The sequence below is a fragment of the Chelon labrosus genome, assembly GCF_963514085.1.
Source record: "Chelon labrosus genome assembly, chromosome: 14".
NCBI classification, from domain to species: Eukaryota; Metazoa; Chordata; class Actinopteri; order Mugiliformes; family Mugilidae; genus Chelon; species Chelon labrosus.
In genome coordinates this window covers 3,103,323-3,129,327 of record NC_140347.1, presented here as the reverse complement: position 1 = coordinate 3,129,327, position 26,005 = coordinate 3,103,323, and the positions used below count along the sequence as shown (strand labels likewise).

At 41.4% G+C, this 26,005-nt stretch overlaps 1 pseudogene across 1 annotated transcript in view; it reads right to left on the bottom strand.

The window, feature by feature from the left end:
• Positions 1 to 932: 932 nt before the first annotated feature.
• The window catches only part of LOC311499380, a 44,677-nt pseudogene continuing 19,604 nt past the window's right edge, over positions 933 to 26,005 (bottom strand). Inside the window, exons 7-12 of the transcript in view lie at positions 4,035 to 5,838; positions 3,780 to 3,953; positions 3,431 to 3,604; positions 3,135 to 3,308; positions 1,700 to 1,746; positions 933 to 1,465 (exon numbers count right to left, since the gene is read on the bottom strand). The product of the transcript in view is annotated as an uncharacterized misc_RNA (transcript). The remainder of the gene's footprint in view (positions 1,466 to 1,699; positions 1,747 to 3,134; positions 3,309 to 3,430; positions 3,605 to 3,779; positions 3,954 to 4,034; positions 5,839 to 26,005) is intronic.

The following is a 26,005-nucleotide window of genomic DNA, read 5'->3' as shown; positions in this document are numbered from 1 at the left end:
TGAGCACAATTTGCACATTGTCTCGTTCTTATTCTCAGCAGGCGCCAACCACCTCCTAAATAAATCCTCTTCTATCCACTTGTCGTTAAATTTACGCGCAGAGTCTCTCATTTACTACACGGTATTTTTACAAAGTTAATCAAACAAATACATGCTATCAGATGTTTTACGGTGGGCCACTGGGCTTTCCCATCGGCATTAAACGCACCGTCTGGAAATTTAATACCTACAGCAAATTTACGGTAAATTTGAGGCAATTTAAGACCTTAATTACCTGGAGTTTAATTTAAGACATTTTGAGACTTTTTAAGGAGCCGCAGGAACCCTGTAGTAGAGGCAGTGCAAAAGTAACACAATGCTGTATTACCTGAGTTTCTGGGATTTATTCTGGCAGAGGAAACCAGCCTTTGAGGCACAAACAGAATTTCTCCTCACCTGATGAATTATTTAAATTATGATTTACAAGAGTCACCTACTCCATGTTACATTAAACATCACTGATTATGGAGAAATACATTAATACAGTTACACAAGGTAAAATCATCCAGGCTGATTAGATAGCAGTGTGGTCAGAGTGGAATAAGATTTTAATAGGAAAACTGCTACTTCAGCAAATGGAAAATATAGAGTAATACTGTTTGTACTTCAGGATACGTGTAGAGCTGAATTCACAATAACCAGTTTCAGACATGAGACCTCTCAGTTTGATCTTCATGTGTCCAGGATTATCCAGATAGAAGTGATCATCAAAGTCAGTCCAGTTCTTCCAGGAGTTCAGTGGTTAGGAGATCATTTCACTACTTCTAAGACCAAACATATTCTGACATCAAATCACTATCAGTGATTCAACTGTAAACCAAAGAGAAACATCATCCACCATCAACATTTAAACCTCAGAGTTGAAACTGCTGTCACTTCAAAGACTCTCCTTCCTACAGAGAACACAGAGACACTGACGAACCATGCGACCAGAAGACAAATCCAGGACAGAGAGGTTGAGTGAATGTGGTGTTGAAGGTGTAGAGGTGGATCAGTTTGTCAGAGGAGACTCTGTAGAAGGACAGAGTTCCAGCAGGACAGTCCACATACACTGATACTCTGTTAGAGACAGAGGAGGAGGAGATGGATGTTTCTCTGTTATTGTGCCAGACAGAGTAACCATGACGATCAGAGCAGAACAGACTCCAGGACTGATCATTCTCCCCAAACCTGCTGTCATTCATGTCTCCTCTCCTTCTGATTCCTCTATAACTCACTGATATATAAACATATCCTCTCCAGTCAACCTCCCAGTAACAGCGACCAGTCAGAACATTTCTACATAGCAGCTGATTCCAGTAGTCAAATCTGTCTGGATGATCAGGATATGGCTGCTCCTCTCTCACATATGTCACCTTCCTGTTGTTGTCAGACAGTTTGAGTTTTCTGTTGACTGAGTTTGTGTCCACTTCAAGTTGACAGAAATCTGATGGAGAGAAAAAGACACAACACAGCTGCAGTTTATCATCTGACACATCTGATGGATTTCTTCTTTCTTTCCTCACTGATCTGTTGTTCATTAATAGAAAGTTTAATGATTATACTTTTAGTCAGGATTCTCTTGTCAGTGATGTTTGAATGAATAAATACCACAACTATCAGCTTTGGATTTAAAGACAAACTGACACTTTGATGTTTTATCATCATTAGTCAAACTTACACTTCCTCAGACCAGATTTTAACCTCTGCTCTCCACCATGGTCCATCCTGGAGAAAGAAACACAGTCAGAATGATTTTCTATCCAACATGAGTCCTAACTGCTGTTCAACATGAAGCAGAGTTCATCAGTTTATCAGTGAGACACAGAAACAGACTGAAACTCATCAGTATAGACTGTCTCTGATGTTTCACTGTCTGAAAGATAATGAAATGTAGAAATAAACAGAGCTCAGTCTCCACTGTCAAATATTGATCATGAAACCAAAATGTGATTCTTTGTATTAATATTCTGTCTAAAACAGACACCTTCTTGTCACTAACTGTTAAAAGGCCTGCTAAATGTATGTCAGTGGTGTCTTACACAAGTGAATATAGTTTACTTGTACATTCATTTGACTGTGATTGTCAGAAATAAGCCTGGAACCAAACAAGAACAAACACTGTCACACTGAGAACATAATCTGATGACTGTGGTGTTCAGCCTTTTTCCTTAAATAAATGATGACCTGTTGAACAGTGCTAAGAGTTATATTCAGTATGTTATATAACATTATTTGACATGTCTATTTGTCTGTGTATAGTTTTCCTCCAGCTGATCCAGACAGGCTGCAGTGACGTCCAACATGAGATGAAGAGCTGGACTAACAGGACTTCTGGTCAGTGCAGAGAACAATTTGAAAGTCTTCACTTCATCACTGATTCCTTGTTACAGCCCAGATGTGTTAACTTTGTTGATGTTTTTCTAAACGTAAGATTTGACTTTAAATTGTTAAACTATTGCTTGAATAGCAGTAACAATGTAATGTTAAATGTAAAGTTGAAATAAATATATGGATGTTCTGTATCACTGAGTTGTATTTGTCTTTATTTCCTGTTAACTGAGCCTTTATAAATGCTTTATAAGGCATAAATAGTCCTCACTTTACATTAAGTTTACTAACAATCAATAAATGGTTAAGAACTACCTTAATTAACCATGAATTACTGTAAGATTACATGTTTACAAACCATCTATTAACACACTTAGTAACTATTAATACATCTGTCAATAATGAGATGCATAAATATACATTGAAATAGTTTATTATTCCTTTACTTACACTTTGTAAATTGTCTTACAGACCACTGAAAACTCCTTAATAACTAGTTTGTAAATACATTAATTTTGAATTTATAAATGAGAAACTATTAATTTGTGAAGAATGAAAATACAATTATTAAACACGTTATACAGCTGTTTATAAATGATGAATGCAGCATTTAGCTGCATTTATAAACTGCTTACTATTGATGATCTATTAATGTAGGACTAATGCTTTATAAATGATAAATTAAGTTAAGTTACTAATACTTTACTAATGCTTCATAGTGTGACATTATTATAAAGTGTTACTGACAAACCTACACTGTGTGAGCTCCTGTTGTCTGTCCATACCTGAGAGTGTCCAGTCTCCAGAGTGGATCCTCCAGTCCAGCAGACAGCAGCTTCACACCCTTGTCTCCTGGATGGTTGTAGCTCAGGTCCAGCTCTCTCAGATGGGAGGGGTTGGAGCTCAGAGCTGAGGCCAGAGAAGAACAGCCTTCCTCTGTGATCAGACAACCTGACAGACTGGAGATAGAAAAATATCAGAAACTCAAGAAGAAGAAGGAAAATCCTCCAGATGTTGAACTTCTGCACCAACATGAACCTAAATCAGGATTTAACTGATCAACAACCAGCTGTATCCTGACCTGAGAGTTTCCAGTTTACAGTGAGGACTCTCCAGTCCAGCAGACAGCAGCTTCACTCCTGAATCCTGCAGGTCGTTGTTACTCAGGTCCAGCTCTCTCAGACTGGAGGACTGGAAGCTGAGAACTGAGGACAGAGCTTCACAGCTTCTCTCTGAGAGGTTACAACTCCTCAGCCTGAAGAAGTAGAATTTACACATTTTATATGATTTATATTAATATTTTGTCCGATTATAAATTACATTTTCTACTATATCAAACTAAAGAGTACCTATACTGTAATGTGAAATAGACTAAATGGGAACGGTTGTGCAAAACCAATGTGCTACTTAAGAAATATTTTTATTTTTACCTGAGAGTTTCCAGTTTACAGTGAGGACTCTCCAGTCCAGCAGACAGGAGCTTCACTCCTGACTCCTGCAGGTTGTTGTTACTCAGGTCCAGCTCTCTCAGACTGGAGGACTGGGAGCTGAGAACTGAGGACAGAGCTTCTCAGCTTCTCTCTGAGAGGTTACAACTGCTCAGCCTGAAGAAGAATCAACATAAAATGTTTTATTTGTCATTTACTAAATGAATCATGTTTCAAATAGTTCCTAAATCCACCTACAGAGCTTTGTTGGAGGCTTTGACCACTGGCAGCAGCCTCAGAAGAGCCTCCTCTGAAGCAGAGTATTTCTTCAGGTCAAACACATCCAGATCTTCTTCTGATGACAATACGATGAAGACCAGAGCTGACCACTGAGCAGGAGACAGTTTATCTGTGGAGAGTCTTCCTGATCTCATGGACTGTTGGATCTCCTCCACTAGAAAACCATCATTCAGTTCATTCAGACAGTGGAACAGATTGATGCTTCTCTCTGCAGACAGATTCTCACTGATCTTCTCCTTGATGTACTGGACTGTTTCCTGATTGGTCTGTGAGGTACTTCCTGTCTGTGTCAGCAGGCCGTGTAGGAGAGTTTGATTGGTCTGCAGTGAAAGACCCAGGAGGAAGCGGAGGAACAAGTCCAGGTGTCCATTTGGACTCTGTAAGGCCTTGTCCACAGCACTCTGATGGAGACGTGTTAGTTTAGGTTTGATACTAAAGACTTTAGACTTAAGAGATGTAGTTTGCTGTTCTTCCATCAGGTTGACATCAGAGTTGATGAAGGTCAGATGGACATGAAGAGCAGCCAGAAACTCCTGAACGCTCAGATGGATGAAGCAGAACACCTTGTCCTGGTACAGTCCTCTCTCCTCTTTAAAGATCTGTGTGAACACACCTGAGTACACTGAGGCTGCTCTGATATCGATGCCACACTCTGTCATGTCTGATTCATAGAAGATCAGGTTTCCTTCCTGCAGCTGATCAAAAGCCAGTTTTCCCAGAGACTCAATCATCTTCCTGCTCTCTGGACTCCAGTGTGGATCTGTCTCAGCTCCTCCATCATACTTGACCTTCTTCACTTTGGTCTGAACCACCAGAAAGTGGATGTACATCTCAGTCAGGGTCTTGGGCAGCTCTCCTCCCTCTCTGGTTTCCAACACATCCTCCAGAACTGTAGCAGTGATCCAGCAGAAGACTGGGATGTGACACATGATGTGGAGGCTTCGTGATGTCTTGATGTGGGAGATGATCCTGCTGGCCTGCTCCTCATCTCTGAATCTCTTCCTGAAGTACTCCTCCTTCTGGGGGTCAGTGAACCCTCTGACCTCTGTCACCATGTCAACACACTCAGGAGGGATCTGATTGGCTGCTGCAGGTCGTGTGGTTATCCAGAGGCGAGCAGAGGGAAGCAGTTTCCCCCTGATGAGGTTTGTCAGCAGCACATCCACTGAGGTGGACTCTGTAACATCAGTCAGGATCTCAGTCTTGTGGAAGTCCAGAGGAAGTCGACACTCATCCAGACCGTCAAAGATGAACACAACCTGGAACTCTTCAAAGCTGCAGATTCCTGCTTCTTTGGTTTCAGTAAAGAAGAGATGAACAAGTTCCACCAAGCTGAACTTTCTCTCTTTCAACACATTCAGCTCTCTGAAAGTCAATGGAAATATGAAGAGGATGTCCTGGTTGGCTTTGTCTTCAGCCCAGTCCAGAGTGAACTTCTGTGTTAAGACTGTTTTCCCAATGCCAGCCACTCCCTTTGTCATCACTCTTCTGATTGGTCCATGTCTTCCAGGTGAGGCTTTAAAGAGGTCTTCTTGTCTGATGCTTGTTTCTGGTCTGTCTGGTTTCCTGGATGCTGTTTCAATCTGTCTGACCTCATGTTCATCATTGACCTCTGTAGTCCCTCCCTCTGTGATGTAGAGCTCTGTGTAGATCTCATTCAGAAGGGTTGAGTTTCCTGCTTTAGCAATCCCCTCAAACACACACTGGAACTTCTCCTTCAGAGTAGATTTAACTTTACGTCCACACTCTGCAGCACCAGTTCCTGAATGAACAAGAAATGTAATGAATCAGTGAACTCATTCATTTTAATAACATTCACATGTGAATGTTTCCAGTCCAGAAGAATTCATAAATGTGATTCAGATGTTTTCATCATATTAACATCAGAGTCTAGAAATATAAACTTCTCCCATGTTTCCTCCATTTCCTCTTTCCATAAAGTTAAAGCTGTTAAATCCTCTTTTCTGCAATCCCTCTGCTTTTTCTGCAATCCCTCTGCTATTAAAATTAGCAGAAAGGAACTCTTGGAAATAGGACTATCCAGTGCCGGACTTTTCTCACCGGTTTTTACTCAACCAGACTGCTTTTTGGAGATTCTGGTCGGAGGAGCAGCAGCGCTCTGTGGATTTAGACGTAGACGCCGACGCGGGAAACGAGCTGGAGCGCTCGTCAAGTTGCGGCAGCGGGGATTACGCACCGCTCTCCCGTCCATACACCTGGGGAACGTCCGCTCTCTGCCTAACAAAATGGATGAATTGCTCCTTCTCCTAACCAAGAACTCAGACTTTCGCCTTTCAGCCGCCCTGTGCTTCACTGAAACCTGGCTCAGTGAACACATCCCGGACAGCGCACTATGGCTGCCGGGCTTCCAGCTGTTCCGTGCGGACCGCTGCGCGGAACTGTCTGGGAAGTCAAAGGGAGGAGGAACGTGCTTCTACATTAACGAAGGTTGGTGTACAGATGTCACAGTGTTAAAGAAGACATGCAGCCCTCACTTGGAGTCTTTTTTCATAAACTGTAGACCATTTTATTCACCGCGGGAGTTCGCCTCGTTTGTGCTGGTCGGTGTGTACATTCCACCGCAGCCGTGCGTAACGGAGGCGTTACATCACCTCGCCGAGCAGATTACAGACGTGGAGAAAACACATCCGGACTCTCTGCTAATCATTCTCGGGGATTTTAACAGAGCACATCTCAAACTTGAAATGCCTAAATATAGACAGCACGTGACGTGTCCCACCAGGGACATGAACACTTTAGACCACTGCTACACCACAATAAAGGACGCATATCGCTCTGTTCCCCGCGCTGCTTTGGGACTTTCTGACCACTGCCTGGTCCACCTCATCCCAGTTTACAGGCAAAAGCTGAAATCTGCTAAGCCTGTAGTAAGAACTGTGAAGAGATGGACAGACGAGTCAAAGATGCAGTTACAGGCCTGCTTTGACTGCACTGATTGGAGCGTCTTTGAAGCAGCAGCCTCAGATCTGGATGAACTGACTGACACTGTGACATCTTACATCGGTTTTTGTGAGGACATGTGCGTGCAGACCAAAACCTTCTGCACGTTCAACAACAACAAACCATGGTTCACTGCAGAACTGAGACGGCTACGCCAGGACAAGGAGGAGGCCTACAGGAGTGGAGATCGGGACCTGTACAAGCAGGCCAGGAACAAGCTGACAAAGGAGATCAAGGCAGCAAAGAGTAACTACACTGAAAAGCTGAAGGACCGCTTTTCTGCCAACGACTCTTCTGCAGTTTGGAAAGGCCTGCAGACCATTACCAACTACAGGAGACCATCCCCCCACCCTGTGGGGAGCCCCCGCCTGGCTGAGGACCTCAGTGACTTTTACTCCAGGTTTGAAAGGACTTTCACACCTTTCACTTCCCCCACCATCTCCATTACAAAAGGACTAGCCCACTGCTCTTCTCCCTTTACACTACTGACTGCACCTCAAGGGACCCCTCTGTGAAACTCCTGAAGTTTGCAGACGACACCACCGTCATTGGACTCATCCGGGACGGCGACGAGTCTGCATACAGAAGGGAAGTGGAACAGTTGGTCCTCTGGTGCAGTCAGAACCACCTGGAGCTAAACCCGCTCAAGACTGTGGAGATGACAGTGGACTTTAGGAAGAGACCCACATCAACATCTCCTCTCACCATTCTAAACAGGACAGTTCCAACTGCAGACTCATACAGGTTCCTCGGGTCCACAATTTCACGGGACCTGAAGTGGACCTCCCACATTGACTCCATTAGGAAGAAAGCCCAGCAGAGGTTGTTCTTTCTGCGTCAGCTCAGGAAGTTCAACCTGCCTCAGGAGCTGCTGACCATCTTCTACACAGCTATAGTCCAGTCTGTCCTGACCACATCCATCACTGTCTGGTTTGGATCCGCCACCAGGCAAGACAGGGACAGACTGCAGAGAACAGTCAGGTCTGCAGAGAGGATCATTGGTACTGATCTTCCCTCCATTCAGGACCTGTACCGGTCCAGGGTCAGGATGCGGGCCAGAAAAATCACCACAGACCCCTCACACCCTGGCCACAATCTGTTCAGACTCCTCCCCTCAGGTCGGCGTTACAGAGCGGTGTACGCCAAAACCACCCGACACAAGGACAGTTTCTTCCCCTGGGCTGTCGCTCTGTTGAACTCTGAGTAGTCACAGAGTGTGAGTCCATACACATGATCAATAAACTATTTTTGTATATACTCACTGTACAATAACTCCAGTTTGGTGTATATATTATCCTGTTTTTATGTGTACAATTTGAAGATTTATTTTATTTTTATCTTATTTATCTTATTTTTTATTTTTTTTATTTTTATCTTATTTTTTATTTTTTTTATTTTTATCTTATTTATGATGCTTGAGTACTAGAGAGGAAGGTGCCGGAGTCAAATTCCTTGTATGTGTCATACTTGGCCAATAAAGCTGATTCTGATTCTGATTCTGATTCTGATTACTGCTCTGCAGACAGTCATCCAGCTCCTCCTGCTTCATTCTCCTCAGGAAGTTCACTGTGATCTTCACAAATAAATCTCTGCTGCTCCTCCTCTGCTCTTCATCCTCACCCTCCAATACCTCCTCATCCTCTCTCTGACTCTCTAAGTATTCTGGGTAATCTGGACTCAGAACCTTCTGGATCTTCTCCAGCTCGTTCTTAATAAAACTGATGATGTTCTCCTCCAGCAGCTGGAACAGAATAATAATCCAACTTAAATGATCAGAACACAATCATGTTGATCTGAAAGGCTGCTTGTTGACAGCATTCAACATGAAGACTTCTCCAACCAGAATGCTAGTTTGTGGTTGTTGAGGTTAGCAGTAGTAGCTGTGATTGAACATTTACTCACCATGAATATGGAGTCCAGGTCTTTGTGATGATGATCACTGGAAACCACTGAGATCTGCTGCTGAAGTCTGTGGAGAAACATCTTTGATTCAAACTAACTTCTCTAACAAACACACGTTGGTGATGATCATCATTTTATTGATGCCACAAACACAAGATGAGAATAACAAACACTGCTCTGATTACTGAATGTGGTGTTTTAACAGAGGAAACTAAATGACAGATAAACTCTGGACTAAAACATGACAGTCTAATGAACAGAACTGAATAATGATTAATAGATCTGAGTTAACTCTGACCCTGGATCAGCAGACTGTTGTTCATCTTTGAAGTCAATATGTCGACCCATAGACCGGTCAGTCTTCATGGACACAGATGTGATTCCAGAGGGATCTGGTCTTTGATGATTGATCCTGTTAAAATATAAAGCAGATTAATACACATTCTGAATGAATCCTTTCTGGATTTTCTAATTGGAGTCTTCAAACCATAAATTCAAAGCCCTATCTCTGTCAGAGAAATATATTTTTTTCTTTTCTTACCCTGGATCAGCTGACTTCTGTCCATGTTTGAAGTCAACAGGTTGACTCTTGGACTGGTCATTCCCCATGGACACAGCTGGATACAGGAGAGTCTTATTTCTGCTGTTAGATCTTCCTACAAACACAAGACATAACATTTGAGTGGTGACGTGTTCCTTCTAATCAATTCAGAGTGAAACACTAATCGCATGGAGTCTTATGTAGAATCTAAGACAAAGAATGAATTCCTGGGAATTATTTTCTTTAAACTTCATTTTGAAGTTGTTGCTCTTCTCAACACTTCAAAATGAATAAGTTAATGTTCTTCCAGTAATGACCTCAGACTGTTAGAACTCCAAATATATTTAGTTTTTCACACAATCCAACATTTTATAAAATCATGAAATAAGACCAGGACATTTTACTAATCTGCTCCAAGTGCTTTCTGTTTGTAATTTTATTGTTTCGGATTGGAATTCAAAAATTAAAATGAACTGATGGATGTGTTGACATTTGGTAAAATGGAGCTATGTTTTATCTAAGCTACAGCTTAGATAAACCCAAATAAGTTCAGAATACTCAAAACGATTACCTCAAAGTTTTTGAGTAAGTTAGAATATTTAAGTTTTGAGTATTTACATTTTTTAAATCATTTACACTCAAATAGTACTTTTTAATTGGTGAGTGTACTGTACTTAAAACATTTGTTTTAAATTGTATTTTTTTTTTTTTTTTATTTCTTTGTAATGACTTGTTCTGATGCTATACTTAACTGATCAACATTTTTAAACTCAAAAAATGTACTGGTGAGCAACTAAAAAGGTAATTTTACACAGCTCATAAACTACTATTTTTTTTTAAGTTCAGAATACACAAATAAACTTCTTCACACAACAAATGTAGAATATTTCAGTGTTTTTATTCAGATGTCTTTTTCTCCAAACCACTTTGGACACAGCAACAGAACTGTATCATACAGAAACGTGGAGAACAGTTTGCATCTTGAGGAATAATGAGGAGAGATTATGGTGCAACTGGGCTCTCAACTGGCTGGAGTCACATACATTGTCGTCCTCAGGGTTATCAAATGTGTCTGCATGCTGGGATAGGGAAATGTCTTCACAGTCAAGGTCAGCAGCATTTACAGTAGCATTTTCTGTTGAAACTATCTCATCATGAAAGTCTGAACTTTTTACATGTATCCTACTTTTGTGTGTATTAAAAGAATACACATTTGTGCTGTAGTTACAGTTTTTAAATGGGCATGTTATGGTCTCACGTTTTTTAAATGGCCCCTTAAATGAGTGAACAATGTTTCTTGTGAGAAGGGCTGTTTCAAGTTACACACCGAACAGGGTGCCCCAAGCTGCCCTTTCTGCTTGTGCTCTGTCAACTTGCACTGGGCCTACACACATGACACTGTGACAAATGAATTTTCAAGGCATTAAAGGACAGAAATGTACAAATACAAGAGTCATGGAGACATGTTAGCCATTATTCTAGAGTTAGCCCTCTGTGTTTCAAGCGATAGTGCCGGAATAACTGTGCCCGGGTGTCTGCAGACACACTACACAATTTGCACTTCCCCATCATTAACAAATAACAAACTCAAATAACAGTCGTCTTCAGCGTCTTTCTTTCAACATCAATGTTTATCATAGAGGTTCTGTGCCATTCACTGCTCTCAGTGCTCTTCACTGGTCTCAGGTGTTTGATCCTGTGGGATGACATAAAATAGTACTCTGAAACCACTCAAATAATGCAGTCCAAATTTCTAATTAGAATGTTTTAGCAAAAAATAAATAAAGTAATTTATAAATTTTAAAACACAGATTGTGAACCCTTTCCAGTCTTTGTTAAATGCTGTGGACTACAGTAAGCTATTTTTCTGATGAAAAAGACTAAACAACTGTGCAACATATATAGCCTAGCCTTTATTATAGTTAATCTAATCTCTTAACAATTAGGGATGACATTTGCCTTCATAGTTATTTCTTTTATCCCTTTAAACATAGAAAACTGCATTATCCGGTAAAGCCGCCGACCCTGCCCCTCCCCCCACCTCCGGCTTTACTTTCAACCAAATGTTAACATTACCAGCAGAATCACGTTTATAAAGAATAACAATACCGTCATATTTATCATCATTATGATTACTGCACTCAGTTCACGCAACACGTCCTCACCAAAGACCGGTAACTGTGACCACGTGTTATGCTGAATGTGTAAAAAAGCGCAGATAAACAAAAAAGTACGATTTTGTTGTGACATTTATGCAATTAAACAACATTAGGTGAGTTTTAGAAGACTTTACCCTTATACTTACAAGTTTTCTTAACTTCAGCAACCGATGCACTCCCCTCGCTTCTCGACTGCCATGTTCATTGGTTTGAACTTGCCTCGTTCGGTCCCACGCCTCCGTGCATTCAAAGGTTTTGAGTAAGATAGTGATGATCATTCAGACAATTTAAGTAGCACAAATTTATAACTACATTCCTCGTTCGGAACACTTAGTAACTTAAAGTTGGGTTGACTTGATAGGGGATTTTGATGCTGTTTTCACAATACTTTTGAGTTTGTAGTAGTGTATAGGTTTACAGTGTGTCACTCTAGTTCTGATGCTCCCTGCATAGTTTCTAGGTTACAGGTCACTTCATCTTTTATCCACCAGTAAAACATATGAGTGATTGTTCTTTAACTCAGAGCTTCTTAATGATCTGTACACCTGCAAACGTCAAGTAGATATTTAAAAACTGTCAATCATGAAGAAACATCTTTCACTGTTCAGTAAAAAAGTGAGATGAACTGAATATAATCAGAGTGTTTATAAATGTTTCTTTATCTTTAGATCATCTTATGTGCTTTCTTGGTTTGATTCAAATTCAAAGATTTTTATTTTCAATTCTCTATTCAGGACATTAAACCAGTTTAACCAGTGGGAGGTTCCCTGCAGTCAGAGGGAACTATTTCCTCGTTTCTCTGTCTTACCTGACTGACATGATCCATATGAGGTGATGTAGTTCTACATCTGTCCACTAGATGGTAATAACTATATAAACATTAACTAAACTAGAACCAGATTCACAAAACATCCTGAGGTTCAAAGTAGTTCCTAACGGTCAGTAACAGCTGTTCACAATCAGTCACATCCTGCAGAAGAACTTTTAAAATCTATTTATTTTGTTCATAAAGTTTCAGTTGAGTCACTAACAAGTCAAAAGAATCAGTACCAACACATCTCTCCACAACTGAAATCACTCTAACCTCCACTTTCTGTCAGAATTATTAATGAAACCAAAATGTTCACATGTATTTATTTAGAAATGAATACTATGAGGACGTGACGCCTCCCTTACTCCCTCCAGATTGTTCAGATTCTGCTTAAGTGATATGACAAACTGCTGCTGGTTCATGTCTGAGGAAGTTCACCTGGTTCATGTTTAATGTGGAAAAACTGAAGAATTCTGCTTCAATGATGTATAAAAGTTGTTCTCTAAACAGTTTGGAAGACTGGATCAATACATCATCACCACCAATCCCTTCACACCTGCTGAGAAACCAACCATTTTTAATAGTTGTTTCTTTTTCTTTCAGATATTCACACAAATTAAAGTATTTAAATGAACAGATGAATTAATAATTTCACCAGAATTCACTTCCTTGTTCCATAACGCCAGCCTTATCAACACATCTGTCTCACACATCTGTTAATCTGAATTGACCTGCCAGTTTTTAGAATTCATTTTATTTATTGAGCTGTGTCAACTTTTAAAAACAGAACTTAAAGCAGATCTACTGATATCTGTCCTCTAGATGAGTCGGTTGGGTTTAAATGAACAGAAACTAATAGTCAGGAGAGCAGCGTTAGAGAGGAAACCAGTCTGATCTCATTTGATTAAAGTCATTTACAAACACCACATGTTGGAAGTTTGGCCGCATCGTTTTTAAATGACATTAAATGTTTAAAGCAGGTTAACTTGATCAACTTGAAATGGTTTCTAACCTGAGGCCACGTTTCCTCCGTGTTTCAGTTAAAGATGAAGAAAGATGATGATGATGATCCAGTTAATCATTTACAGATGTTGGACTCTATGCTGCTGAACTCACCTCAGGTTGATTTACTGACTCTTTCTACCTTCGTGTGTGGAGGAAAGAAGCTGCTTCTCTTCTGTTCACAGGTAGTTTTAATGGGCGGGGCCTTAAACTCACCTGGACTCTGTACAGGAGAGGAAATGAGGTGTGTCCAAAGTCTCTTCAGAATAAAATGGACCATAAAACAAGAAGACTAAAGTGTTGAAGGTTGTAAAGGTTGAAATGAGGTGTGTCCAAAGTCTCAAAACAAAGTCATAAAACTAGAAGAATACAGTGTTGAAGGTTGTAACTCCAGCTGGAGAGAGTTTATTGAAATAATTACATTTTACTTTTAGAACATTGTGACTGTAGCAAACCACTTTTTGGTTTTATGCATTGCTGTTACTCATTTTGTCCTCAAGAGGGCAGCCTTGTATTGCTAAAATGGTTAAATAAGTTAAGATCTTTAAAAACTAATAGTTAAGTTACTTTAAATGCATTGTGACATGATTTTGTTACATAAATACATTTCATGATCTGAGTGCATTATGTTAAAATGTAATTCATCTGGTTTTATATGTATATTGTCCGTTTAAGGTTATTTTTGTAATGAGCTTTTATTTTGAAGAGATCGCTAACATACCTTGCTACTTTCTGGCGATATTTTGTCTTCCGGTATAAACTAAGGAACGGTATGAGTGAGCTGACGGTAAAAGTAAAAGGTTTTAAGGCAAACTAAGGAAAATAAGGCAATAAAGCAACGGTAACTCAAGAATAAAACACCAAAGACTGTATTAGCTACCCCCCGAGGAGGCATAAGGTCAGTGTGTGTGTTACGGTCATATTTACAATTTACGTTACTATGCTAAAGCTAAGCTAATTCTTGCTCACCTGAGATGAAGTTACGGTGTATTGTACAGTGCAGAGTGGAAACATAAATGTATTTGTACTTTTTGTGTTTCTTCAGTTCTCACGTTGATTTTCTACAAGTTGGTTTTCATGGAGCTGGTTTATGGAGCTGTTTGTGAAAATAAAGACAGTTTTGATAAAATCATCAGTTGGGTCCACAATCTGTCGGAGGGTATGCTACAGTGAGAACTTCACCCAGCGAGGCGCCAGGGAGAACTTTGCTCATCAAGGCACCGGTGACTTCGCCCAGCAAGGGACCAGTGACAACTTTACCGCATGCATCGCCACTCTGTCTGTGAACTCCACGGTCAAACAACACAGCACGGAGCTACGCTACAGCATCGTATGGTAAAGTGATGGCTCAAGGGACGGTAAAGACCACAAATACAGTAAAAATGGATGCCTTAAAGGAACAGATAAACAAACTACAAGCAGAAATTGAAGAAAATAGAGGATTGCTAAATCAAAGGGATGAAGAAGGCTTGTCATGGCAGGAATTAAAGAAGCTAACTGAAACCAAAAATAAAGAACTAGTTGAGCTTCAACATGAAATGAATGACACTGAGGAAATACAAATACCACGTCATTCAGAACGCAAAAGTGTACCCACAGAGAAGTTCCTTGCCTATCAGAAGGAGGAACAAAGTAAAAAAGAAAGGAGACTGCTTCGTCTTTATGAACAATGGAAAATTCAAATCAGATCAACTAAAGAAAACTTAAAGCAAAACACAACAGATATGGAACTGGCTAAAATGGCAGACACTGTTGAAAACGGAAAGGATGACATCATGAAAATTTACTACGAAACAAGACAGGGTACCACCCCTTCAGCTGATTTAAGACGCAAAATAGATGCCTGTGAGGCAGTCACTAAAGACATTATGAAAATAATCAATGAACGCTTATCAGGAATAGACGATGTCTTTGATGCAGAGCGTGAAAAGCGCAAACTCCGTGAGCTCCATGCTCATAACTACGCTCACTCCATTTATGGGACTGCTTCTCAGTCAGCTAATAGTCACTTCTCAGAAGCATCAGTCATGGCTGCAAAGAGGGCTGAAGCAGTCGCAGAGCTCGCTGCAAAAGAGGCTCAATGTAAATTAATGGAGGAAGAAAGAAAGCAGAAGGAAAAAATAAGGATGATGGAGTCTGAATTAGAGCGTTTGCAAGCAGAAAGGGACAGAGAAGTAGCACGTGTCAGACTGGAAAGCTACGACAGAGAAATCAGACAGGAAACTGACAATCAGCCCTTACAGCAAATGAACAGTCTGCCTACACAGCAACAAGACAGTAGATACAACAGGCAGAACCCTGACATCCCCTCTGTGTATCACCAAAACCCTTCCATAGTCCCACCAAATTCCCCCACTGACATCTCCTCTTTAGCCCAAGCCATACAAGACAGCATAACCATTAACAGACTCCCCATGCCAATGCCCACAGCGTTTGGAGGAGACCCTATCCACTACATTGAATGGAGAGCTTCATTCATGTCACTGATAGATAGAAAAGGCATCTCATCAGCCGACAAACTTTATTATCTAAAGAAATATGTCAGTGGCCCTGCTCACAAATGTATTGAAGGTACCTTTTATCGAGACGATGACGAAGCATACAGAGATGCATGGAATAAGCTCAACCAACGCTACGGGCAGCCATTTGTCATTCAAAGGGCCTTCAGGGACAAACTGTCAAAATGGCCGAAAGTGCAAACCAAAGACGCTGAAGGGTTAAGGGCCTTCTCTGATTTCCTAAATGCCTGTCTCCAAGCTATGCCTCACGTGAGAGGTTTAGAAATCCTGAATGATTGTGAAGAGAATCAAAAGCTAACACAAAAAGTCCCAGATTGGCTAGCAGCACGCTGGAATCGTCAAGTCTCAATAGCTCTCATGGAAGGAAGAGACTTCCCCACTTTTGAAGACTTCGCCAAATTTGTGTCAGTGGAAGCGGAGATAGCATGTAACCCAATCACTTCCCTGCATGCTCTACACTCATCCAGCTCATCCTACGTCAAAAGAAACACAAATGAAACAAAGGGAAACAAAGTAAGTGTCTTCAGCATTCAAACAAATGCAAACACTGAAAACATAAGGTCAAACTATGGAAAAGCAAAGCCTCCCTGCATGTGGTGCAAAGATGATAAGCATCAACTGTCCAAGTGCTCAAAATTCAAAGAAAAATCCATAGAGGAACGACGAACATTCATAAAAGACAATAAACTGTGCTATGGATGTGTCAAACCAGGTCACAGTGCCAAGGAATGTCGTCACCGTCACACTTGTGAGCTGTGTAGAGGAAGGCATCCCACCTGTCTACATGATGAGAATTACAAAGGGCATGAGGAGAAAGACAGACCTGTAAGCATGGAAAGAAGGAAAATTACAGCAAATGTGAACACAGCTTCAAACTGTACAAATGAAATTGTGACTGCTAGCCCACTCTGTGTCACTAAAGAGGGTCAGTCATACAGCACCTCCATGATCGTCCCTGTGTGGATCTCCTCTGCCTCCCAGCCAACCAAAGAACAGCTCGTCTATGCACTGTTGGACACCCAGAGCGACAGCACCTTCATTGAGAGGGAAGTAAGTGATGAATTGGAACCAAACACTTTCCCTGTGCAACTGAAACTCACTACTATGCTAGGAGAGAGCATGATAATGAAAAGTGAAAGAGTAGAAGGACTTCGTGTCAGAGGCTACAATTCAGGTATTTACATTGATCTCCCTCCTTCATACACAAAAGACTGTATCCCCATGAACCGTGATAACATACCTACTCATCAAACAGCAAAACAATGACCTCACCTAACAGCAATCACAGATCAGATACCACCTCTCCTCAGCTGTGATGTCGGACTCCTCATTGGGTATAACTGTCCGAGGGCTATAAAACCCAGACAAATGATCGATGGAGCAGACAATGAGCCCTACGCCGTCCTCACAGACTTGGGGTGGAGCATTGTGGGCTGCTCTACACCTGGCTTTAATGAAAGACAGTCAAGCTTGTGTCACAGAGTCACGGTAAAGGAACTTCCTCCAGTAATGCCGATGGATGTGATAAGCGTCCTGGGGTCAGACTTTAAGGACACAAAAGGAGATGACAAAACTGTCTCACAAGAGGACCTCATGTTCCTGAGCACACTCAAGGATGGTATAAAGAAAAATGCCCAGGGACATTACGAGAGGCCTCTTCCATTTAAAAAACGGCCCTCCCTACCTGACAACAAAAGGCTCGCTGAAATCAGGCTCAGTCATCTTCAACGGAAGTTCAGCAGGGATGAAAAATACAAAAGAGACTACACAACATACATGAAGGAAATCATGGAAAGAGGTGACGTGGAAGAGGTGCCCACAGATGGAACTGAAGGTGAGCGGTGGTATATTCCACATCATGGCATATATCACCCTCAGAAGCCTGACAAACTACGCATTGTGTTTGACTGCTCGGCAAAATACTGTGGCACAAGCTTAAATGAACACCTGCTCCCAGGGCCAGACATGATCAATAACCTAACAGGTATTCTAATAAGGTTCAGACAGCATCCCATTGTTCTTCTATGTGACATAGAGAAAATGTTTCACCAATTTCATGTCCAAGAGGAAGACCGCAACTACCTCCGGTTCCTCTGGTGGAAGGATGGAGATACAACAACACAACCTCAGGAGTACCGCATGAAAGTACACCTCTTCGGTGCGGTGTCATCCCCCGGGTGTGCGAACTATGGACTTAAATATCTAGCCAAAGAACACAGCCACTCACACCCAGTAGGAGCACAATTTGTTACAAAAGACTTTTATGTAGACGACGGAGTGACAAGTGCAGACAATGTGAAAAGAGCCATTCAGTTGGCGCAGGAGGCAAGGGAGATATGCAGCAAAGGTGGTCTCCGTCTCCACAAATTTGTGTCAAATAACCATGCTGTATTGCAGAGTCTGCCCCCATCAGAGTGTGCAACAGAGACAAACACAAAGGACTTAACATTCAATGACACATTGGAGCGAGCTTTAGGAATTCAGTGGAGCATAAAAGAGGACAGCTTCAGATTCAACAACACCTTAAAAAACCAACCAGCCACACGGAGAGGCATACTATCTACTGTTGCTTCCATATATGACCCTCTCGGCTTTCTCTCACCATATGTCCTCAACGGAAAGAGAATCCTCCAAGAGATGTGTAACCAGGGCACTGGTTGGGATGAACCCCTGCCAGAGAGGTTAAAACCACGGTGGGAGAGTTGGCAACGTGATTTCACCAACCTACAGAAAATAAACATCACTCGCTGTTACCTACCTGCTGACTTTGGAGAAGTTGTGGAAACTGAATTACACCACTTCTCAGATGCGAGCACAAGCGGATACGGGCAATGCTCTTATCTGAGAGTCAAGAACAAGAAAGGAGAGATTCACTGCTCACTGGTGATAGGAAAGGCCCGTGTTTCTCCAACAAAAGTGACCACGATACCACGGCTTGAATTAACCGCAGCAGTGGTTTCAGTCTCCATCAGTAACATGCTCCGAGAAGAATTGAGAATTGTTGACGGAAAAGAATACTTTTGGACTGATTCAAAGGTGGTGTTAGGCTACATATATAACGATGCGCGGCGCTTTCACACTTTTGTAGCCAACCGGGTCCAGAAGATCCGCCACTGTACAAACCCACAGCAATGGCGCTACGTCCCTACGGATGAGAATCCAGCAGATGGAGCATCCCGAGGTAAAACTGTAAATGAACTACTTACCTCTGACTGGTTCACCGGCCCCATGTTTCTCTGGGAGAAGGAGGTACCCACGGAAAATGATGCAATGCCAGACCTGTCCATAGGGGATCCAGAAGTCAAAAAGGCACAAGCCCTGCAAACAAAAACCACTGAAATAATGAGTCTTGTTGACCGCCTGTCCAAGTTCTCATCATGGTCCCGAGCTACCAGAGCTGTAGCCCGTCTGCTTCGACGAGTCAAAAAGATCACATCACATGCTCTTTCAACAGTGAGCGAAAGAGAAAGTGCTGAGCGTGTCATAATCCTGGATCTGCAAAGACAAGCATATGAAGAGGAAATCAAATCATTGAGCAAAGGTAATCAACTACAGCGTAGCAACAAATTACACCACCTTGATGCTTTCCTCGACACCGACGGTCTCCTCAAGGTGGGAGGACGGCTCCGCCACTCGTCACTTACTGACTCCTTCAAGCATCCAATTGTCATTCCTAAAGCGCACCATGCGACAAAGTTAATAATAGCTCACAACCATGAAAAGACAAAACATCAAGGAAAAGGATTCACAATAAATGAAATCAGAGCCAGTGGATATTGGATTCCTGGAATGAGCAGAGCAGTAACATCATACATCCATCAGTGTGTGATCTGTCGTAAACTCAGGAGAGCTGCAGAGGGTCAAAGAATGAGTGACTTACCTGTAGAACGTGTCAAGCCCTCCCCTCCTTTCACATACTGTGGTATGGATTGCTTTGGCCCTTTTTTGATTACACAGGGAAGAAAACAGCATAAACGATACGGCCTGCTCTTTACCTGTTTTTGCTCACGAGCCATTCACATCGAGATGTTAGAGGATATGTCCACAGACACCTTCATCAACGCCCTGCGATGTTTCATTGCTCTCCGTGGTGCAGTCCGCCAAATTCAGTGTGATCAGGGCACCAATTTTGTTGGTGCCAAGAATGAATTCAAGACAGCTTTACAAGAACTTGACATACAGAGACTGAGCACATTCCTGTCACAGAAACAGTGTGATTTCATCATGAATGCACCTCACTCCAGTCACGCAGGGGGCGTGTGGGAACGCCAGATAAAGACTGTCAAAAGTGTTCTGAGCTCTACCCTGTCTCTTTCTCAAGGCAGACTCAACGATGCTTCATTAAGGACTGTACTGTACGAAGCCGTGGCCATAGTCAACAGCCGACCCCTCACTGTTGATAACTTGAACTGCCCTGACAGCCTTGAACCTCTCACCCCCAATCATCTCCTCAACATGAAGTCCAGTACAGCACTCCCTCCACCAGGCACGTTCCCTAGAGAGGACCTGTATGGAGCAAAGAGATGGCGTCGTGTACAGTTTTTATTGGAACAGTTTTGGAGTAGATGGAAACGAGAATATCTCCACAATATCACCACAAGGCAGCGGTGGCACACGCCAAAAAGAAATCTAATGGTAGGTGATATTGTGATGGACAAAGATGAACTGTTACCCAGAGGTGAATGGAGACTCGCAAGAGTCATAGAGACTGTCAGCGGCAAGGATGGACTTGTAAGAAGAGTGAAAATCTCAGTAGGAGATAAGAATCTGAGCAAGAAGGGTGAGCGTCTTGCCAAACCTTCAATATTGGAACGCCCAGTGCAGAAGTTAGTTCTGCTTTTTGAAGCTTCTTGAGCCGTGGCTACACAAAGACAATGACACTCTTATTGAGAAAATTATTCTTAGTTCACACTCACAGTATTTAATGTGGAACACAAATAATTTTGGTGGGAGTGTAGCAAACCACTTTTTGGTTTTATGCATTGCTGTTACGCATTTTGTCCTCAAGAGGGCAGCCTTGTATTGCTAAAATGGTTAAATAAGTTAAGATCTTTAAAAACTAATAGTTAAGTTACTTTAAATGCATTGTGACATGATTTTGTTACATAAATACATTTCATGATCTGAGTGCATTATGTTAAAATGTAATTCATCTGGTTTTATATGTATATTGTCCGTTTAAGGTTATTTTTGTAATGAGGTTTTATTTTGAAGAGATCGCTAACATACTTTGCTACTTCCTGGCGATATTTTGTCTTCCGGTATAAACTAAGGAACGGTATGAGTGAGCTGACGGTAAAAGTAAAAGGTTTTAAGGCAAACTAAGGAAAATAAGGCAATAAAGCAACGGTAACTCAAGAATAAAACACCAAAGACTGTATTAGCTACCCCCCGAGGAGGCATAAGGTCAGTGTGTGTGTTACGGTCATATTTACAATTTACGTTACTATGCTAAAGCTAAGCTAATTCTCGCTCACCTGAGATGAAGTTACGGTGTATTGTACAGTGCAGAGTGGAAACATAAATGTATTTGTACTTTTTGTGTTTCTTCAGTTCTCACGTTGATTTTTTACCAGTTGGTTTTCATGGAGCTGGTTTATGGAGCTGTTTGTGAAAATAAAGACAGTTTGGATAAAATCATCAGTTGGGTCCACAATCTGTCGGAGGGTATGCTACAGTGACCAAGGCACATTCACAAACAACTCACAAACATCCAAGTAGCTTTGTGGAAGTTTACTTGCACATGGTAGGCAGCACTGACAGAGAGAGATCACATGACATAGCTCTTCCTCTTATAGCCTTCAGGACAGGTAACACACACTTGGAGCCTAGAGCTCCCTCTATCTGTGCTCATAAGTCTGAATGTACTACATCCCTCCCTTCTCAGGTCTGCTGACAACATTCACTGTAAGAGAACATTACGCAAATTTTAAAACTTGGTACATGAGATGCTTCAGTTGACTTTAAGCAGCATTGCTCATAGGATACCTGCAGTGACTTGATGGTGAAAATTTTAACTCAAATTTACTAGTTAAGTGCAACTTAAAAAATTAAACTGTTTCTTTAATCTCCAGTTAACTTAAATGCAATACACAACCCTAAATTTGGCAATTCTAATATGCCCTACAGATCTAATTTAACCAGTTACTTATTTTGTTTAGGTCCTGTAATAATCAGGAGGGCGCCTCTCTCTAGTAGAGCATCTTAAAAGTGGTGTTGACTTCTGCAATACAGGTGGGGACTCACTCCCCTGAGGCGGGTCACTCTGAGAGGCTTCCACAGGGATTGGAGAACCAGTCACCTGGACCTCAGGGGGTTCCACTTGTTCTGGTGTACTGTTGGAAAAATAGAGAGGTTAAACTGTCGCACTAAATATTTACTCTCATCTTTTTATTAAATAGTTGGGGAAAGGTCCCACAGATAAGGCACCGATGCACCAAGTCTACAGCTCCTTTGTTGTGACTAGCTGATTTCTCCCTAGCAAGGCTGTCTCTCTGTAGCCATCTCTCGGTCAGGACCACCTACTGTAGAAAAGTGAATAATCTTATTATTGTCAGTTGATTCTGTACTTGCTACAGTGCATGTGTCGACTCCTTGCTGCTAGTAAAACTTTAAAACAAGACTCCAGTGACTCTGTCATTCTTGATAAAAGAATTTCCGTAACAACTTGGTCCTTAGAGCCGGATCCCAAGAGCCTTTCCTCCGTCCAGGTTTTGGGGACCGACACGTGCAGGGGGAAGTCTGGGACTCTTACAGAAAGACCTCCAACTGAATTGTTGTGTAAAGAGGCCGGTGCCTGCTTGGAGGAGGAAGGGTGACGGGATCCTAAAGAGAACACAGCGGGCTCACTGGACTCTTGAGTAGGTTCATTAAAGTGAAATATTGAGAAATAATCCTGTTGAAAGAGACAGAGACTAGTTCTGTTTAAAAGGTTAAGTGCAAGATAAAGCGGTGATGATGTTCTTGTTTAAATTAACTCCTGTCAGTATATTGGCCACTATATTAGGGACTTGATACAAGAATAATCAGAGAAACGCAGCCACATTTAACTGAGTAAAACGAGAACTAGGAATAGTCCATAGTCTGTGTGAGAAGACTACAGGAATAAATAACTCCGTCCAGACGTTAAGACAGAGAAAGGCCAAGAAATAAAAATAAAGTAAAATAAAAATGAGGACGACCTGACCTGGAGCACCAACACCAGAGCCATCGTCAAAAAGCCACAGCAGAGACTCTATTACCCGAGGACTCTAAAGAACAATCACCTCTCCCAGAGACTGCTGGTGTCCTTTTATTGATGCTCCATAGAGAGCATCCTCACTTCCTGTATCTGCGTGTGGTTTTCCAGCTGCACTGCAGCAGACAGTAAGGTGCTCCAGAGGGTCGTCACCACAGCCCAGAGGATCATCGGCTGCCCCATCCCCTCTTTACAGGAACTAAACAACTCCCACTGCCTGAGGAAGACCCAGGCGATACTGAAGGACACAACCCACCCTGGACACTCACTGGTTGAACTGCTACCATCTGGTAGATGGTTCAGAGACACTGGAGGCCAGTACTAACAGACTGAGGCTTCTATGCAAGAGCCATAATCACACTGAACAACTCAAACACTAAAGAAATAAAGTGAATGTAGACAGTATTTCATTGATTTATTTTTCTAAGCTTAGACTAAGTTTATTTCCTTCATGTTAGTTTAGTTTAGTTGTTTATTTTAGTTTAGTGTGAAGGGAACTCTCAGAGGGAGAATTTCATTGCCCAGTGGAACCTTTGCTGTGTCTATGACAATAAACTTGTTGAATTCTGAATCCACCTGCTGTTCTAACTTTCCATTTCTAGCTGCTCACATGCTGTTTGTTGTAGTATTAAAAGACACGTCCTGCTATCACCAGTGAGAGGAATTCATTCTAATAATCAGTGAAATAGTCCCATCAGTTCTCTCTGTCAAACATATTGGTCAGTGCTTGTTCTTTGGGATCCTGCTGATCTCTGAAAGAAAAACACAGAATAAACTTCATCTACAGCGTCTGCTAAATAATGTCAAATCATTATATGATCAGAGTTGAGCCTCACCATAGCAAACAGCGTTAAAGTTTAGCCAACATATGGGACCTTCCAGTGAGTCCAGCCAGAACTCTGCAGGTACCAGGCTCAGGTCCAACAAGGGTCTGGATCTGCTGATCAACGCTGTCCCTCCAAGACAGAGTAGGTGTGCTTCAGAAGCAGGCAGATGTGGAAGGAGACCTCTTGTAGGTCTGGTACTGCTGTGTTTGACACAAATGAAAACTTGACTCCTTGATCTTACTTAGTGGTAGAATGTATTTCTGACATAAACGTATGTGATTACAAAAATAGGAAAAAACTGTCTGAATAAAAATGAAAATACAGAAATAGTAGAGGGTTCTTGCACCATTTTAATAGTGCTTTTTAAGACCTTTTTAAAACCTCAACAAATATGATTTAAGACCCAGAACTTTCATGACAATTTCTGTGGTAGAAAATACTCCATTTATTTTAATCCTGCATAAAGACTTTTTCATTAGGGACCTTTTTTTTTTTTTCCATATAAGGAGACAGAATAATAACACTTCTAACACTAAAATCAGTCTCCATTGTAAATAAACTTAATAATGAAAGTCCTCAAAACAGCATGTTGTTCAGATTCAGCTCCTTTGTGACTTCCTGCACATATGGGAAAAAATAAGTAAATTATCAATTTAATGTTCTATTAATGTAATGTGATACTACTATTACTACTATTACTAGTACTGTCTTATAAATTTAATGGTAACTAATTCTTTTCTATAGGTTTACTAACTGGTAAAATCATGTATTCTGTGCTAAAATACAACATCTAATCTGTATTTACAACATAGACTGATTCTGCATCTCTATTGACAGCTCATTAGTCCTTATGTGAATGTTTACTGTTGCTATGGCAACAAGAGACAGCAGACGCTAGATGTGGCCAACCGTCCCAAAAACATCCCATAAAATCACAAATGGTCACATTAAGACAAAATCAACTACAACTGCCAACAGTTCCACTCCTTAAACTCTGAGCTAATGTGTTGTTACCTGTCAGGTTGTCATAGTGACCATAGACTGTCACCTGAATAGAACAACATGTCCTCAGCTCTGGACTGACCCATGAACTCTGACCTATAGTAGCAGGAGATGACATGGTGTGAGCCCGTCTCATCATCAGTAGTCCAGAACCACAAATGAAGGTCTATTTGTTTGCTCTTTGTGGTTTTATTCATGCTTTCATCAAACATGATAACAGCTTCTCACTAACGCTGCCCGATAGCTCCTTCTTGATGAATGAAGCCATGCCATATTTGGTGATATATGCCGTTTGATTTTCACCACAGGTGAATGACTCTGCAAGCTGAGAATCAGGGAACATGGCAGCAAAGACGTGACTTATGTCCTCGTTAGATTGAAATGAATTGTGCCTCACCACAGTATGGAGAACCTTTTGGGTCTCTGGTGGTGAAATGAAGCTTTTCATAGTCGACTGAGAGGTGGCGTCTGAACTTGTAACGTTAGGTCGTGTTGCAAACAATGCAGTGTAGGATATTCTACACCTTTAAAATGTCTCGTTAGGGCACCACCTCCTGTTATCGCAGGAAGAACACGGTTTAAATCAATTTATCAGCCTCAGTTAAATAATTTGCATATCTGAAGGAGTGAATCCTTTTCTACAATTTGTACCAGTCATTCTCTGCCGTAAAACAACATCACAAACAACTTCTTAAGTGTGAACAAATATTTATTTAATAAAGTGACAACTATGAATAAATGAGGGACTAATAGAATATAGGAGTGTAATCAAATAAAACGAATATGATAAGGTATGAAATAATTAATTTCTGAAGCGATGGTGAGAGATGGAGATGTTTTAAGGTTTAATCTAAAGGGAATGGATTTGATACCTAATCTAACCAATCTTCTCTAAAAGATGTTAGTAGGGAGTTTCAGTGTAGTGACACCAACTCTTTATCTTAAGCGGTAGGAACGATTCAGCCTAC